Here is a 13,119-nt window from a genome sequence, read left to right on the forward strand (position 1 = left end):
TGTTTGCTCCATCGTTCAGGAAATTTAACTTCAGATAGAATTAGGGTACCTACATACAAACTGAGAAAAACACAAGGGTCGTCTGTAAGACCTGGGGACACAAAAAGCTCCCTACCATAACAGCAAAATCCAATAAGCAAAGGACTGATAACTATTGCTTCCAAAATAGACTTGTGGGTGGGGCACAGTGGGGCACATCTTTACTCCCAGTACTTGGGAGGCAGAGAGAGACAGCTAGATCTCTGTGAGTTCTAAACCGGCCTGGATTCTTATTTGTAATATTAGTGATAATCTGGGATAAAGAGTGACACAATTAAATTATAGAAATAGTCAACAAATTTCCACTTAGGAATCTGGGAAGATGGTTCAGTGGGTGAGAGCACTTGCTACACATGGGTGAGGGGCTGAGTTTGGATTCTCAACACTTATGTAACACACCAGGCATGTTCTCACATGCTGTGACCCTAGTGGTGCTGGGGATAGGGGAAGGAGGAAGACTGGGGCATGGTAGCTGCTAGCCTAGCTGAAACACTAGCTTCAAATTTAGGGAGAGATCCTGTCCCTAAGGATTAAATAGAGAATGAATGAAGCAGACACCCAATGTCCTCCCCTATCCTCTGTGTGCAAGCACAAGCATGCACCTGTGACCACACAGGTGCAGGTACCACACAGGTACAAATACCACACAGGTGCAGGTACCACACAGGTGCAGGTACCACACAGGTGCAGATACCACACAGGTGCAGATACCACACAGGTGCAAATACCACACAGGTGCAAATACCACACAGGTGCAGGTACCACACAGGTGCAGGTACCACACAGGTGCAGGTACCACACAGGTGCAGGTACCACACAGGTGCAGGTACCACACAGGTGCAGGTACCACACTTTCCTATGGAAAGTTACATCCCACTCTCCTGCTGACTGACCTGAGCCTCACACCCTCTCTACTTCTCCAGGACCCCATGCACAACATCCTCTAAGTACCCTTTCTCTCTATCCAGGTGATGGTTTGTATATTCTTGGACCAGGGAGTGGCACCATTTGAAGGTATGGCCTTGTTGGATAAGGTATGACCTGGTTGGAGTAGGTGTGCCACTGTGGGTGTGGGCTTAATACCCTCACCATAGGGGCCTGGAAGTCAGTCTTCCACTAACGGTCTTTGGATGAAGACTAGAAATCTCAGCTCTGCCTGTGCCATGCCTGCCTGGATGCTGCCATGCTCCACCTTGATGATAATGGACTGAACCTCTGACCTTGTAAGCCAGCCCCAATTAAATGTTGTTTTTTATAAGACTTGCCTTGGTCATGGTGTCTGTTCATAGCAGTAAAACCCTAACTAAGACAGAGGTCTACCCTCATTAGCCCTCATCCGCACAAGGTCACTTATCCAAGACTTTTCTGATTGAAAACAAATTAACACAAACAAAACTCTCCTCTGTGGACTGATTAGAGTTTCAGGTCTATGGGGAGTCAGAATGGTGCAGACTTAATGCCATCTTTTGTTCAGCCTAACGTCATGTGTCTCACTTAACATCTTTAAAACTATTAATCTTTTTTATTATATTTATTTTATTTTAATTTTCATTGGATATTTTCTTTATTTACATTTCAAATGTTATCCCCTTTCCCAGGTTCTCCCACTCCTGTAAGCCCCCTATCCCATCTCCCCTCCCCCTGCTTCTATGAGGGTGTTCCTCCACCCACCTACCCACTCCCATCTCCGCACCCTCCATTCCCCTACACTGGGACATCTATTGAGCCTTCATAGGACCAAGGACCTCTCCTTCCATTGATGCCTGACAAGGCTGTCCTCTGCTACAAATGCAACTGGAGCCATGTGTACTCCTTGGTTGTTAGCTTAGTCCCTGGGAGCACTGGAAGGTCTGGTTGGTTGATATTGTTGTTCTTTCTATGGCGTTGCAAACCCCTTTATCTCCTTCAGCCTTTTCTTTAATTCCTCCATTGGGGATCCTGTATTCAGTACATTGGTTGGCTGTGAGTATCCACCTCTGTATTTGTCAGGCTCTGGCAGAGACTCTCAGGAGACAGCTATATCAGGCTCCTTTCAGCATGCACTTCTTGGCATCCACAGCAGTGTAGGGGTTTGGTAACTGTATATAGGATAAATCCCCAGGTAGGACAGTCTCTGGATAGCCTTTCCTTCAGTCTCTACTCCATACTTTGTCTCCTTATATCCTTCTGTGAGTATTTTGTTCCCCCTTCTAAGGACTGAAGCATCCACTCTTTGGTCTTCCTTCTTCTTGAGCTTCATGTGGCCTGTGAATTATATCTTGGGTATTTGGAGCTTTAGGGCTAATATTCACTTAGTGCATACCATGTGTGTTCTTTTGTGATTGGGTTACCTCACTCAGGATGATATTTTCTAGTTCCATCCATTTGCTAAGAATTTCATGAATTCATCATTTTTAATAGCTGAGTGGTCTTCCATAGTGTAAATGTATCGCATTTTCTGTATCCATTCCTCTGTTGAAGGATATCTGGGTTCTTTCCAGCTTCTATTATATTAATAATAAATAAGGCTGCTATGAACATAGTGAAGCATGTGTCCTTATTACATCTTCCTTGGAGCATCTTCTGGGTATATGCCCAAGAGTGGTATAGCTGGGTCCTCAGGTAGTACTATGTTCAATTTTCTAAGGAACTGCCAGATTGATTTCCAGAGTGATTGTACCAGCTTGCAAACCCACCAACAATGGAGGAGTGTTCTTCTTTCTCCACATCCTCACCAGCAACTGCTGTTACCTGAGTTTTTTATTTTAGCTATTCTCACTGTTGTGAAGTGGAATCTCAGGGTTGTTTTGATTTGCATTTCCCTAGTGATTAGGGATGTTGAACATTTCTTTAGGTGCTTCTCAGCCATTCAATATTCCTCAGGTGAAAATTATTTGTTTAGCTCTGTGCCCCATTTTTTTAACAGGGTTATTTGATTCTCTGGAGTCTAACTTCTTGAGTTCTTTGTACATATTGAATATTAGCCCTCTATCGGGTGTAGGTTTGGTAAAGATCTTTTACCATTCTGTTGGTCCTATTTTGTCCTATTGACAGTGTCCTTTGCCTTACAGAAGCCTTGCAATTTTATGAGGTCCTATTTGTTGATTCTTGATCTTAGAATTGGTGTTCTGTTCAGGAAAATTTTTGCTGTGCCCATGTGTTCAAGGCTCTTCCCCACTTTCTCCTCTATAAGTTTCAGTGTATCTGGATGGTTTTAGCTCCTTTGTCAAAGATCAAGTGACCATAGGTGTATGGGTTCATTTCTAGGTCTTCAATCCTATTCCACTGATCTTCCTGCCTGTCTCTGTGCCAATATCATACAGTTTTTATCAGTATTGTTCTGTAATACAGCTTGATTTCAGGGATGGCAATTCCCCCAGAAGTTCTTTTATTGTTAGTTTTCTCTATCCTGGGGTCTTTTGTTATTCAAAAATAATTATCAAATTTCTCTTTCTAACTATAGGAAGAATTGATTTGGAATTTTGATGGGGATTGCATTGAATCTGTAGATTGCTTTTGGTGAGATGGACTTTTTTACTATACTAATCCTGCTAATCCATGACCATAGGAGATCTTTCCATCTTCCGAGATTTTCTTTGATTTCTTTCTTCACAGATTTGAAGTTCTTGTCACACAGTTTGTTCACGTGCTTGGTTAGAGTCACACCAAGGTATGTAATATTATTTGTGACTATTGTGAAGGGTGTTGTTATTCTAATTTCTTTCTCAGCCTGTTTATGCTTTGAGTGGAGGAAGGCTTCTGGTTTGTTTGAGTTAATTTTATATCCAACCACTTTGCTAAAGTTGTTTATCAGCTTTAGGAGTTCTCTGGTGGAATTTTTGGGGTTGCTTATATATATTATCATATCATCTGCAAATTGTGATTTTTTTTTTACTTCTTCCTTTCCAATTTGTATCCCTTCGACCTCCTTTTGTTGTCTAATTGCTCTAACTAGAACTTCAAGTACTATATTGAATAGATAGTGAGAGAGTGGGCAGCCTTGTCTAGTCCCTGATTTTAGTGGGATTGCTTCAAGTTTTGCTCCATTTAGTTTGACGTTGGCCTCTGCTTTGCTGTGTATTGCTTTTACTGTTTAGGAATGGGCCTTGAATTCCTGATCTTTCTAAGAATTTTAACATGAAGGGACGCTGAATTTTGTCAAATGCTTTTTCAGCATCTAGTGAAATGATTATGTGGATTTTTTTCTTTGAGTTTGTTTATGTAGCGGATTACATTGATGGATTTCTGTATATTAAACCATCCTTAGTCTATGGTGATATGATAGGATGCATGGGATTATTTCAATCTTCTTGTATCTGTTAATGCCTGTTTTGTGGCCAATTACATGGTCAATTTTGGAGAAGGTACCATGAGGTGCTGAGAAAAAGGTATCTCTTTCGCTTTATGATGAAATGTTCTATAAATATCTTTTAGATCCATTTGGTTCATATCTTCTGTTAGTTTCACTGTGCCTCTGTTTAGTTGGTGTTTCCATGATCTGTCCATTGCTTAGAGTGGGGTGTTGAAGCTTCCCACTGTTATTGTGTGGGGTGCCATGTGTGCTTTGAGCTTTAGTAAAGTTTCTTTATTTTATTTTATTTTTTTTAATTAATATTTTTTATTACATATTTTCCTCAATTACATTTCCAATGCTATCCCAAAAGTCCCTCATACCCCCCCCCCCACTTCCCTACCCACTCATTCCCATTTTTTTTTTTTTTTGGCCCTGGCGTTCCCCTGTACTGGGGCATATACAGTTTGCGTGTCCAATGGGCCTCTCTTTCCAGTAAAGTTTCTTTTATGAATGTGGTTGGCCTTGCATTTGAAGCATAGATGTTCAGAACTGAGAGTTCCTCTTGGTAGATTTTTCCTTTGAGCATTATGACGTGTCCTCCTTATCCTTTTTTGATAACGTTTGGTTGAGAGTTGATTTTATTTGTTATTAGAATGACTACTCCAGTTTGTTTCTTGGGACCATTTGCTTGTAAAACTGTTTTCCAACCTTTCATTTTGAGGTAGTGTGTGTCTTTGTCACTGACATGCATTTCCTGTATGCAGCAAAATGCTGGGTCCTGTCTGTTACTCTATATCTTTTTATTGGGGAATTGAGGCCATTGATGTTAAGAGATATTAAGGAAAAGTGATTGTGGCTTCCTGTTATTTTTGTTGTTAGAGGTGGAATTAGGTTTATGTGGCTATCTTCTTCTTGGTTTGTTAAAAGAAGATTATTTTCTTGCTTCTACTACTAGGGTGTAGTTTTCTTCCTTGTGTTTGAGTTTTCCATTTATTATCCTTTGAAAGGCTGGATTTGTGGGAAGGTATTGTGCAAATTTGTTTTTGTCATGGAATATCTTGGTTTCTCCATCTATGGTAATTGAGAGTTTTACTGGGTATAGTAGCTTGGACTGGCATTTGTGTTCCCTTAGGGTCTGTATGACATCTGCCCAGGATCTTCTAGCTTTCATAGTGTCTGGTGAAAAGTCTGGTGTAATTCTGATAGGTCTGCCTTTATATGTTACTTGACCTTTTCCCCTTACTGCTTTTAATAGTCTTTCTTTGTTTAGTGCATTTGGTGTTTTGATTATTATGTGACAGGAGGAATTTCTTTTCTGGTCAAGTCTATTTGAAGTTCTGTAGGCTTCTTGTATGTTAATGGGCATCTCTTTCTTTAGGTTTGGGAAGTTTTCCTCTATAATTTTGTTGAAGATATTTACTGGCCCTTTAAGTCATAGTTACTCCCAGTGTTGAGACAAACACTCTCTTCTATACCTATTATCTTTAGGTTTCATCTTCTCATTGTGTCCTAGATTTCCTGGATATTTTGAGTTAGGATCTTTTTGCTTTTTGCATTTTCTTTGACTGCTGTGTCAATGTTTTCTATGGTATCTTCTGCACCTGAGATTCTCTCTTCTATCTCTTGTATTCTGTTGGTGATGCTTGCACCTATGACTCCTGATCTCTTTCCTAGGTTTTCTAACTCCAGGGTTGTCTCCCTTTGTGATTTCTTTATTGTTTCTAGTTCCATTTTTAGATCTTGGATGGTTTTGTTCATTTCCTTCACCTGTTTGATTGTGTTTTCCTCTAATTCTTTAAGAGAGTTTTGTGTTTCCTCTTCAGGGGCTTCTACCTGTTTACCTGTGTTCTCCTGTATTTCTTTAAGGGAGTTATTTATGTCCTTCTTAAGGTCCTCTATCATCATCTTGAGAAGTGATTTTAGATCTTAATTTTGCTTTTACAGTGTGATGGTGTATCCAGGACTTGCTATGGTATGACAATTGGGTTCTGATGATGCCAAGTAATCTTTGTTTCTGTTGTTTATGTTCTAATACTTGCCTCTCGACATCTGATTATCTCTAGTGTTTACTGTCCTCGCTATATCTGACTGGAGCCTGTCCTTACTGTGATCCTGGTTGTGTCAGAACTCCTTAGAGTTCAGCTGTCTTTGTGATCCTGTGATTCTGGGTGGGATCCTGGGATCCTGAAATCCTGAGTGTGTCAGATCTTCTGGGAGTCAAGTTGCCTCTGGGACCCTGAGATCCTGGTGTGACCAAACTCCTGGGATCCCGGGATCCTGTGATGCTGGGCGTGTTAGTGTGCCTGAGAGTAGAGATTTCTCTGGGAGTTGTGGGACTGGCTGGGTGCACCCAAGGTCTATTCAGGGCACCTTCTCAGACCGAAAGGAACCCATGCCATTGCTTGGGTGGGGTTCCTGGGTCCCTGGATCCCACTGGTCATAGTTACTCCGAGTGTTGGGACAAATATTGTGTCCTCCTCACCTATGATCCTATGATCCTGGGGGTGTTAGAGCACCTGGAAGTGGAGTTTTTTCTGGGTGTTGTACTGGCTGTGGAGTTTTTGCTCAAGTTCTGCTCAGAGCACCAGCTCAGACCAGAAGGCATAAATATTAATCTTTAAAACTTATTCTTAGCAGACCACTCTGTTTCTACCAACATGAAAACTAAAACAGTCATCAGATGCTGTCTGCGACTTAACCCAGTCCTCTGGCTCTGTTTTAACCTGCCTACCGGTGGTCCCCACAGAGATATTTGTCAAATGAATTGACTTAGGATTTTCTTTGTTTTGTAGCTAGTACAGTCTCATCTAACCTCTTCTGCAGCTGAACTTGTCTTTGTGGGAAATCTGAGTCCATGTTCCCAGGCCATGGTTGCTCATATGTGGCTCAAGAATAAACTGTCTCTCTTCCCCTTTGAGGGGTGAGAAGTGCATTTTGTATACACCTAAAATGTACATCTTTAGGGCTGGGAATGGTGATGGTGATCATTAAGGATTTCACTTGAAGCAGGAAGAACTGTGTTTGATCCTCAGAACTCATATGAATGCTGGAAATGGAGGTGTGGACTCCAGTTTCCACAGGAGTCCTTCTCGTGCTGGAATTATAGGTCTGTTGCCATATCCATACAGCATTTATCCTGTCTCTGCACAGAGTGATCAACTGACATCAACACTGGGCTTTCCCATGCATGTGCACCCATACACATGTGCTCGCACCTGCAAAAAAACATACATGTACACACACATGCCCATCCAACCCCATGCATGAAAGTAGAACAAGAGCAGAGGGAGTTCTTCCGTGGCTTTTTACCAGCTTCAATGGAGTCCAAGCTGTCCCAGTAGTCAAGCCCTTTGTGATGTAACCCCTGCCTATGCCTCCTCCAGCCCTTCTTGTCACCTGTAGCAGCTGGCTGCCTTGGGTTGCCCCACCGGTCCCTGTACCTGGCTTCTCTCAGATTTGAGCAAACACTCACTGCTCCTTCTGCCTGCCTCACCAGCTCCCATGATTCCTCAGGACTCTGCACTGACTCATGGTACCACGTGTGGGGCTCCATTGTCTTCTCTCTTGATTCCCTTACCACTTGGTTCCATGTTGTCACCTTCACTTTCCTGTCTTCTTTATGGAATTGCTAATGTCCTTTCTTTACTTCTGTGTCCTCTCAGCTCAACGCTGTGCTTTTCAAAGGGCAGGAATCGGGGAAGCTTTGGTTGAGTGACTAAGGTCAACAGCGAAAGTCAACAGCCAAGGGCTTCTGAGCCATCACCACACCATGCATTTCATTCATTTCAAGGCATGATACAAGCATGCAAAAGGCGTCTCCCCTTTCAGGAAAATCACTATAATGCAAGAGACATTCCATTGTTCATCAAACACCACTTTCTAACACTGCTTCTTCTTCTTTTTTTTTTTAATGCAGACACAGCCCCTGCCTGAAACCAGAAAATGAGTAATTAGATACCAAAATGGCAGCCTTGCCTACAAGTCCCTCATTAGAAGCTAGCTCATCCTTTTTGTAAGCACATTGTGCTAATTTCTGGAAATACCAAGCTTTCTAAGAAATCACACAAGCAGTTTTAATCTCATGAACTCCTTAGAACATACGAATCTCTTTTTCTAGAAGGAAGGAGAATGGTTCTGGCAGCAAGTATCCTGCTCTCTCTGGCAGTCCCCAGGGCAGCAGTCATGCTAATGTGTCTGCTTGGCCACATGAAGTAAAGCCACAGTCAACTTTAAGGACAAAAACCAACTCATTTTGAGGCCGTACAGAAAGAGGTGTGCCCTAACCTGTGGAATGCCACCATTTTTTTAAAAAGACTTATTAATTTTATTTTACATGTATGAGTGCTTGGTCTGCGTGTATGCATGTGACGACATGCATGCCAGCACCTATGGGGTGTCAGAGAAGGGAGTCAAATCCCCTGGAACTGGAGTTACAGATGGTTGTGAGCCATTGTGCTGATACTGAGACTCAAACCCAGGTCTTGCACCAGAGCAGCATGTTCTCTAAGCACTGAGTCATCTCTCCAACTTGAATGCCACCCTTTAAGTTAGAAGGATTATGGCCCTGTTGACATAAAACAATGTGTGTGTGTGTGTGTGTGTGTGTGTGTGTGTGTGTGTGTGTGTGTGTGTGTGTGTGTGTGTGTTGGGGGGATATGTATGTTCTCCACATAAGTCAGCATAAGGCATCCAGCTCCCTGGAATTGGAGTTACAGGCAGTTGTAACGTGGCTGTGAGCCTCCCAACATAGATTCTGAGAGCTGAACCCAGATTCTCTTCAAGAACAACAACTGTTTGTGACAGCTGAGCCATCCTCCTGCTCGGATGTGAGTTCCCTATGGATTACCTCGCCTTACCATTCTCTCTTACTGTCCGTTCATTCTGCCTTGTTGCTTCTGGTTATTTACAGAGCTATTGTTTAAGATTAGTCATGTGTTTGAATTTTGACTGATAGAAATAACAGGATCTGAACAGCTACTGGCCTGTGTCTGCGAATCCTTGTCTAAGTACATGCTGGCCCTGTCCTGTTCAGTAAGTGGATTCTCTCCTAAGTTCTGACTTGATTCCACAGAGGAGACATTTCTGTAGGAGTCTTTCAGATGCAAAGCCCCATGGGTTGGTCTCGCTAGGAAAGAAGAAAGGATAGACAATAGCTGTGTTTCCTTCCTGGAATGTTGTATATGGGAGCTTGCATTGTCCACACAGGGATCCTCTTAATTAGATGATTCGTCATCATCCTCTTAATTAGAAGAGACAGTGGGATGTGAAGAGATGAAGTATCCGGTGTGATATTACATTTTCCCTGTGGAGAACATACATATCCCCCCCAACACACACACACACACACACGCATACACATACACACACACACACACACACACACACATTTAAAAATACAACTGTGGGCTGAAGATGGCTCAGCAGATAAAAGTACTTTCTGCTCTTGCAGAGGACCTGGGTTCAATTCTTAGCACACACATGGTGGCTCACAACCATCTATAACTCCAGCTCCAGAGCATCCAGCATCTTCTCTGGCCTCTGGATATACATCATGGTCTACATTATGGATGTACATCCATACAGGCATATATATATATATATATACTAAAATTACAACTTTAAAATAATGGTAAAGCTCATTTATAGTAGAATAAGAATATCAAAGGATCTCTCTGTAGTCAAAGATGATAAGGCTAAATGGAAGTGGGGTTTGACAAGAGAATGAAGCCCCCAGAATGGTATAAAATGAAACGCTTCTATTTTATATCAAAGAACTTCGCTGTGCCATGCAGGCTCTAGAGTAATTAATTGAACTCCTCTTGCATGGAGTATTTTTAGTTTATTCTGGGGACCACATTCACTTACATAGTGATGGCTTTCATTATCCAAGTATTATGTCAATGAAAGTTTGGGTCAACAAAACATCACAAATATAAATCACATGGCATCTCAGTTTTATTACATGTTTATAGTCTCTCGTCATTTTTCAGCTGAAAAGTTTTTAAAAAATCAGTTGAATTTCCTTTTTGCTTTTTGACGTAGACTCAACTTGTACTAAAAATGTAGGAGAGTATGGTAATTTGGATGAAGACTATCCCACGGGTTCATATATTACAGTGTGTTGTCCCCACTTGGTGGCACTCTTTGGGGAGGTTAGGGAACCTTTAAGACATGGCGCCTCACTGGGGGAAGTGTATCACTAGGGGCAGGCTTTGAGAATGTATAGCCTTGCTCTGCCCACCCTGCCTCTAGCTAGGGCTTTAGCAGGCTGAACACGGGCTATTCTGAGTATATGGCAACTAATTAGGCAGCTAGTGGGGAAGCCCCCTTGATGAGAACTTCTGCTGTAACATCATCATGAGCTAATCATTGCTAAAATGTTCAGGCTACTGAAGAGTGTGCTGTAATTGGTGGAAGAGCAGATGGAATATTCCCTGTCTGTACCACATAGATGTCTAAGACTACTTCTGGGGGGAGGGGGGCTGCCACTGACATATGAGGGTGTCATTTCCTCCAGAGTGACAGCATCCTCTCCCGTGCCCAGAACCCACTACTTTGGAAACAGAATCAACCGCCAGTCTTGACCCTCACTTTCACATAAACCCTTACAATCCACTGGGGTGTGAATTCTCAGAAGTGTCCTGCCACTCCCCAGGCACTTTCCTCCCACAGGTGAAAGCAGAACCAGAATGTGGCTTGTGTAGAAGCACAACATAGTACGTCCAAACTTGTGAATGAAATCTTTGCGTGGGAACTCAGCACCCTGTAAGCTCCGGCAGACTGATTTCCGAAGAGCTCTACTAAAAGCAGATACTCTAGAATAGAAGTTACTTCCAAACCCTGGGTGAAAGCAGACAAGGCAAGACAGGTGTCATTCACATCCTACTAGGAGTGAAGAGGGCCCTTCTATTCTTAGTACCATTTAACTCTTCCTGGTTACGAAAAGCAAGCTGGTAATTGTTTAATGGTAGAAAATTAGGCAACAAAATTAAGTACAAAGCAGTATACTTGACATCTATTGAATGTATAATAATACATATTGAGTGATGGCAGAGACATAGATTGGGGTGGATACAGATGATATAAATGTATAAACAGAGGAAAAATCGTAACGACCAAGCAAGCCTGCCATCCAGAGTCAGCTCCATTAACATGCTCATTTCTATCTTGTGTACACACTAATAGCAAGAATAAACATGTACACACAGGTACATGTGAAGAAGACACTCACACGCATGCACACACAAACGGGGGGGGGAGCGTGAGAGAGAGAGAGAGAGAGAGAGAGAGAGAGAGATGCCTTCGTCAATGTTTCCATTTTCACAGCTAGTAAGAGAAACAAACAAACAAACAAACAAAAACCCATACCCAGCATTTGCTAATTCAACATGTTTTAGTGTCTCTAAAGAAACACAAGACTCAAGACTCCTTCAGAGCAGCTTTCCCCTCAGGAGGTCCCTTCTGTCTCTGTGGACCTTATTAGCTCTCACCACTGACCCGCAGTTAGAGTCACCACTGCAATGAGGCTGGCTGATCTCAGACCCAGAGCCCCTATCTGCGGGGGCAGGGCCGACGCCTCTGACCTGTGACCTGTCTACTATGCCAGAGACCCTCATCTGTTCTTGCTCAGCTGTGGCCATCTACTGTTCTGTCAGTACGTTTGGTGATTTGTATTTTTCTTAATGGAAATATGGAAATGTCATGATGTTCAAAATGGTTCATTAGGGTACAGAGAGTGAAATGTGTGCCTCAAGGTTTATTCTTGGATACCCCTTGCAGCCTTTATGACAATTGCTGCTTTTATTTGTGAATAATGTTTTGGTTTGGGGGGGGGAGGTTGAGAAGATACATCTTTAAAAGGCTTGTTACTGGCACACACACAAACACATAGATATACAGACAGACAGACAGACAGACAGACACACACACACACACACACACACACACACACAGAAGGTTTTTCCATGGCAGACATGAGTTGTGGATAGTGACAACGTAGGTACAGGGAGATTGAATTCAGAGCACGTGTTTGTCTTAGGTAAATATATACACAGTTATAGGTATTTTTATGTTAAAATACATAATTCTATAGAATATTATTTAATATCAATAGGTAAATAAGCTAATTCTTTTATTCTATTAGTTTCTTTCCTCATGACTGTGGTCAAACACCTTATAAGAAGCAACTTCATAGAAGAAAAGGCCATGTTTGTTCATGATTTGAGGATACATCCATCAAGACAGCCTGTGTCTGATATACCCTCTCTCCCCATCAACATCATAGCCACGCTGATTTGCCAAATCAGCCCTCACCTGTAAACAAGGAAAGATAGAGTGAAAACAGGAAGAAGAAAGAGAAAGAAGACCTAGGGTGGAACAGGAGATGATGTTAAAACGGGAAGAGGAAGACCCTAAACAAAGAGCAGGATGAAGTCAGGAGATCCAAGACTTACATCATATAGAGTTCTTGAGGTACAAAGGAAAGGGGACAAAAGTCACTCCCTTCCTTTCGCCGGTCTATTCCATACCTGCCATGACGAATGCACACTGAGCAGAGAACACAGCAAAGAGGCGGCCACAAGAAGGTATGTCTCACTGGCTGCACTCAGCATCAACGACTAATTATACACTCGTGTATCTCACCTCCAATTATTTCCAACAGTTACTGCCAACAGCAGCCCCGAGCCAGCCCAGCAGACTGTGATCCTGAGATCCAGTCACTGGGCAAAAACGGAGCCTCGGAGTTAATTATATTACAGTTGTTGGAAACAGAACATCTATTTTCATTGCATGTGGTGATGATCCAA

At 42.3% G+C, this 13,119-nt stretch overlaps 1 protein-coding gene across 8 annotated transcripts in view; it reads right to left on the minus strand.

The window, feature by feature from the left end:
• St8sia1 (ST8 alpha-N-acetyl-neuraminide alpha-2,8-sialyltransferase 1) overlaps nucleotides 1–13,119 on the minus strand; it is a 167,988-nt gene that overhangs the window by 16,068 nt on the left and 138,801 nt on the right. The gene's annotated exons all lie outside the window — the stretch shown is intronic.

This window comes from Mus musculus, chromosome 6 (assembly GCF_000001635.26).
Source record: "Mus musculus strain C57BL/6J chromosome 6, GRCm38.p6 C57BL/6J".
Taxonomy (NCBI): domain Eukaryota; kingdom Metazoa; phylum Chordata; class Mammalia; order Rodentia; family Muridae; genus Mus; species Mus musculus.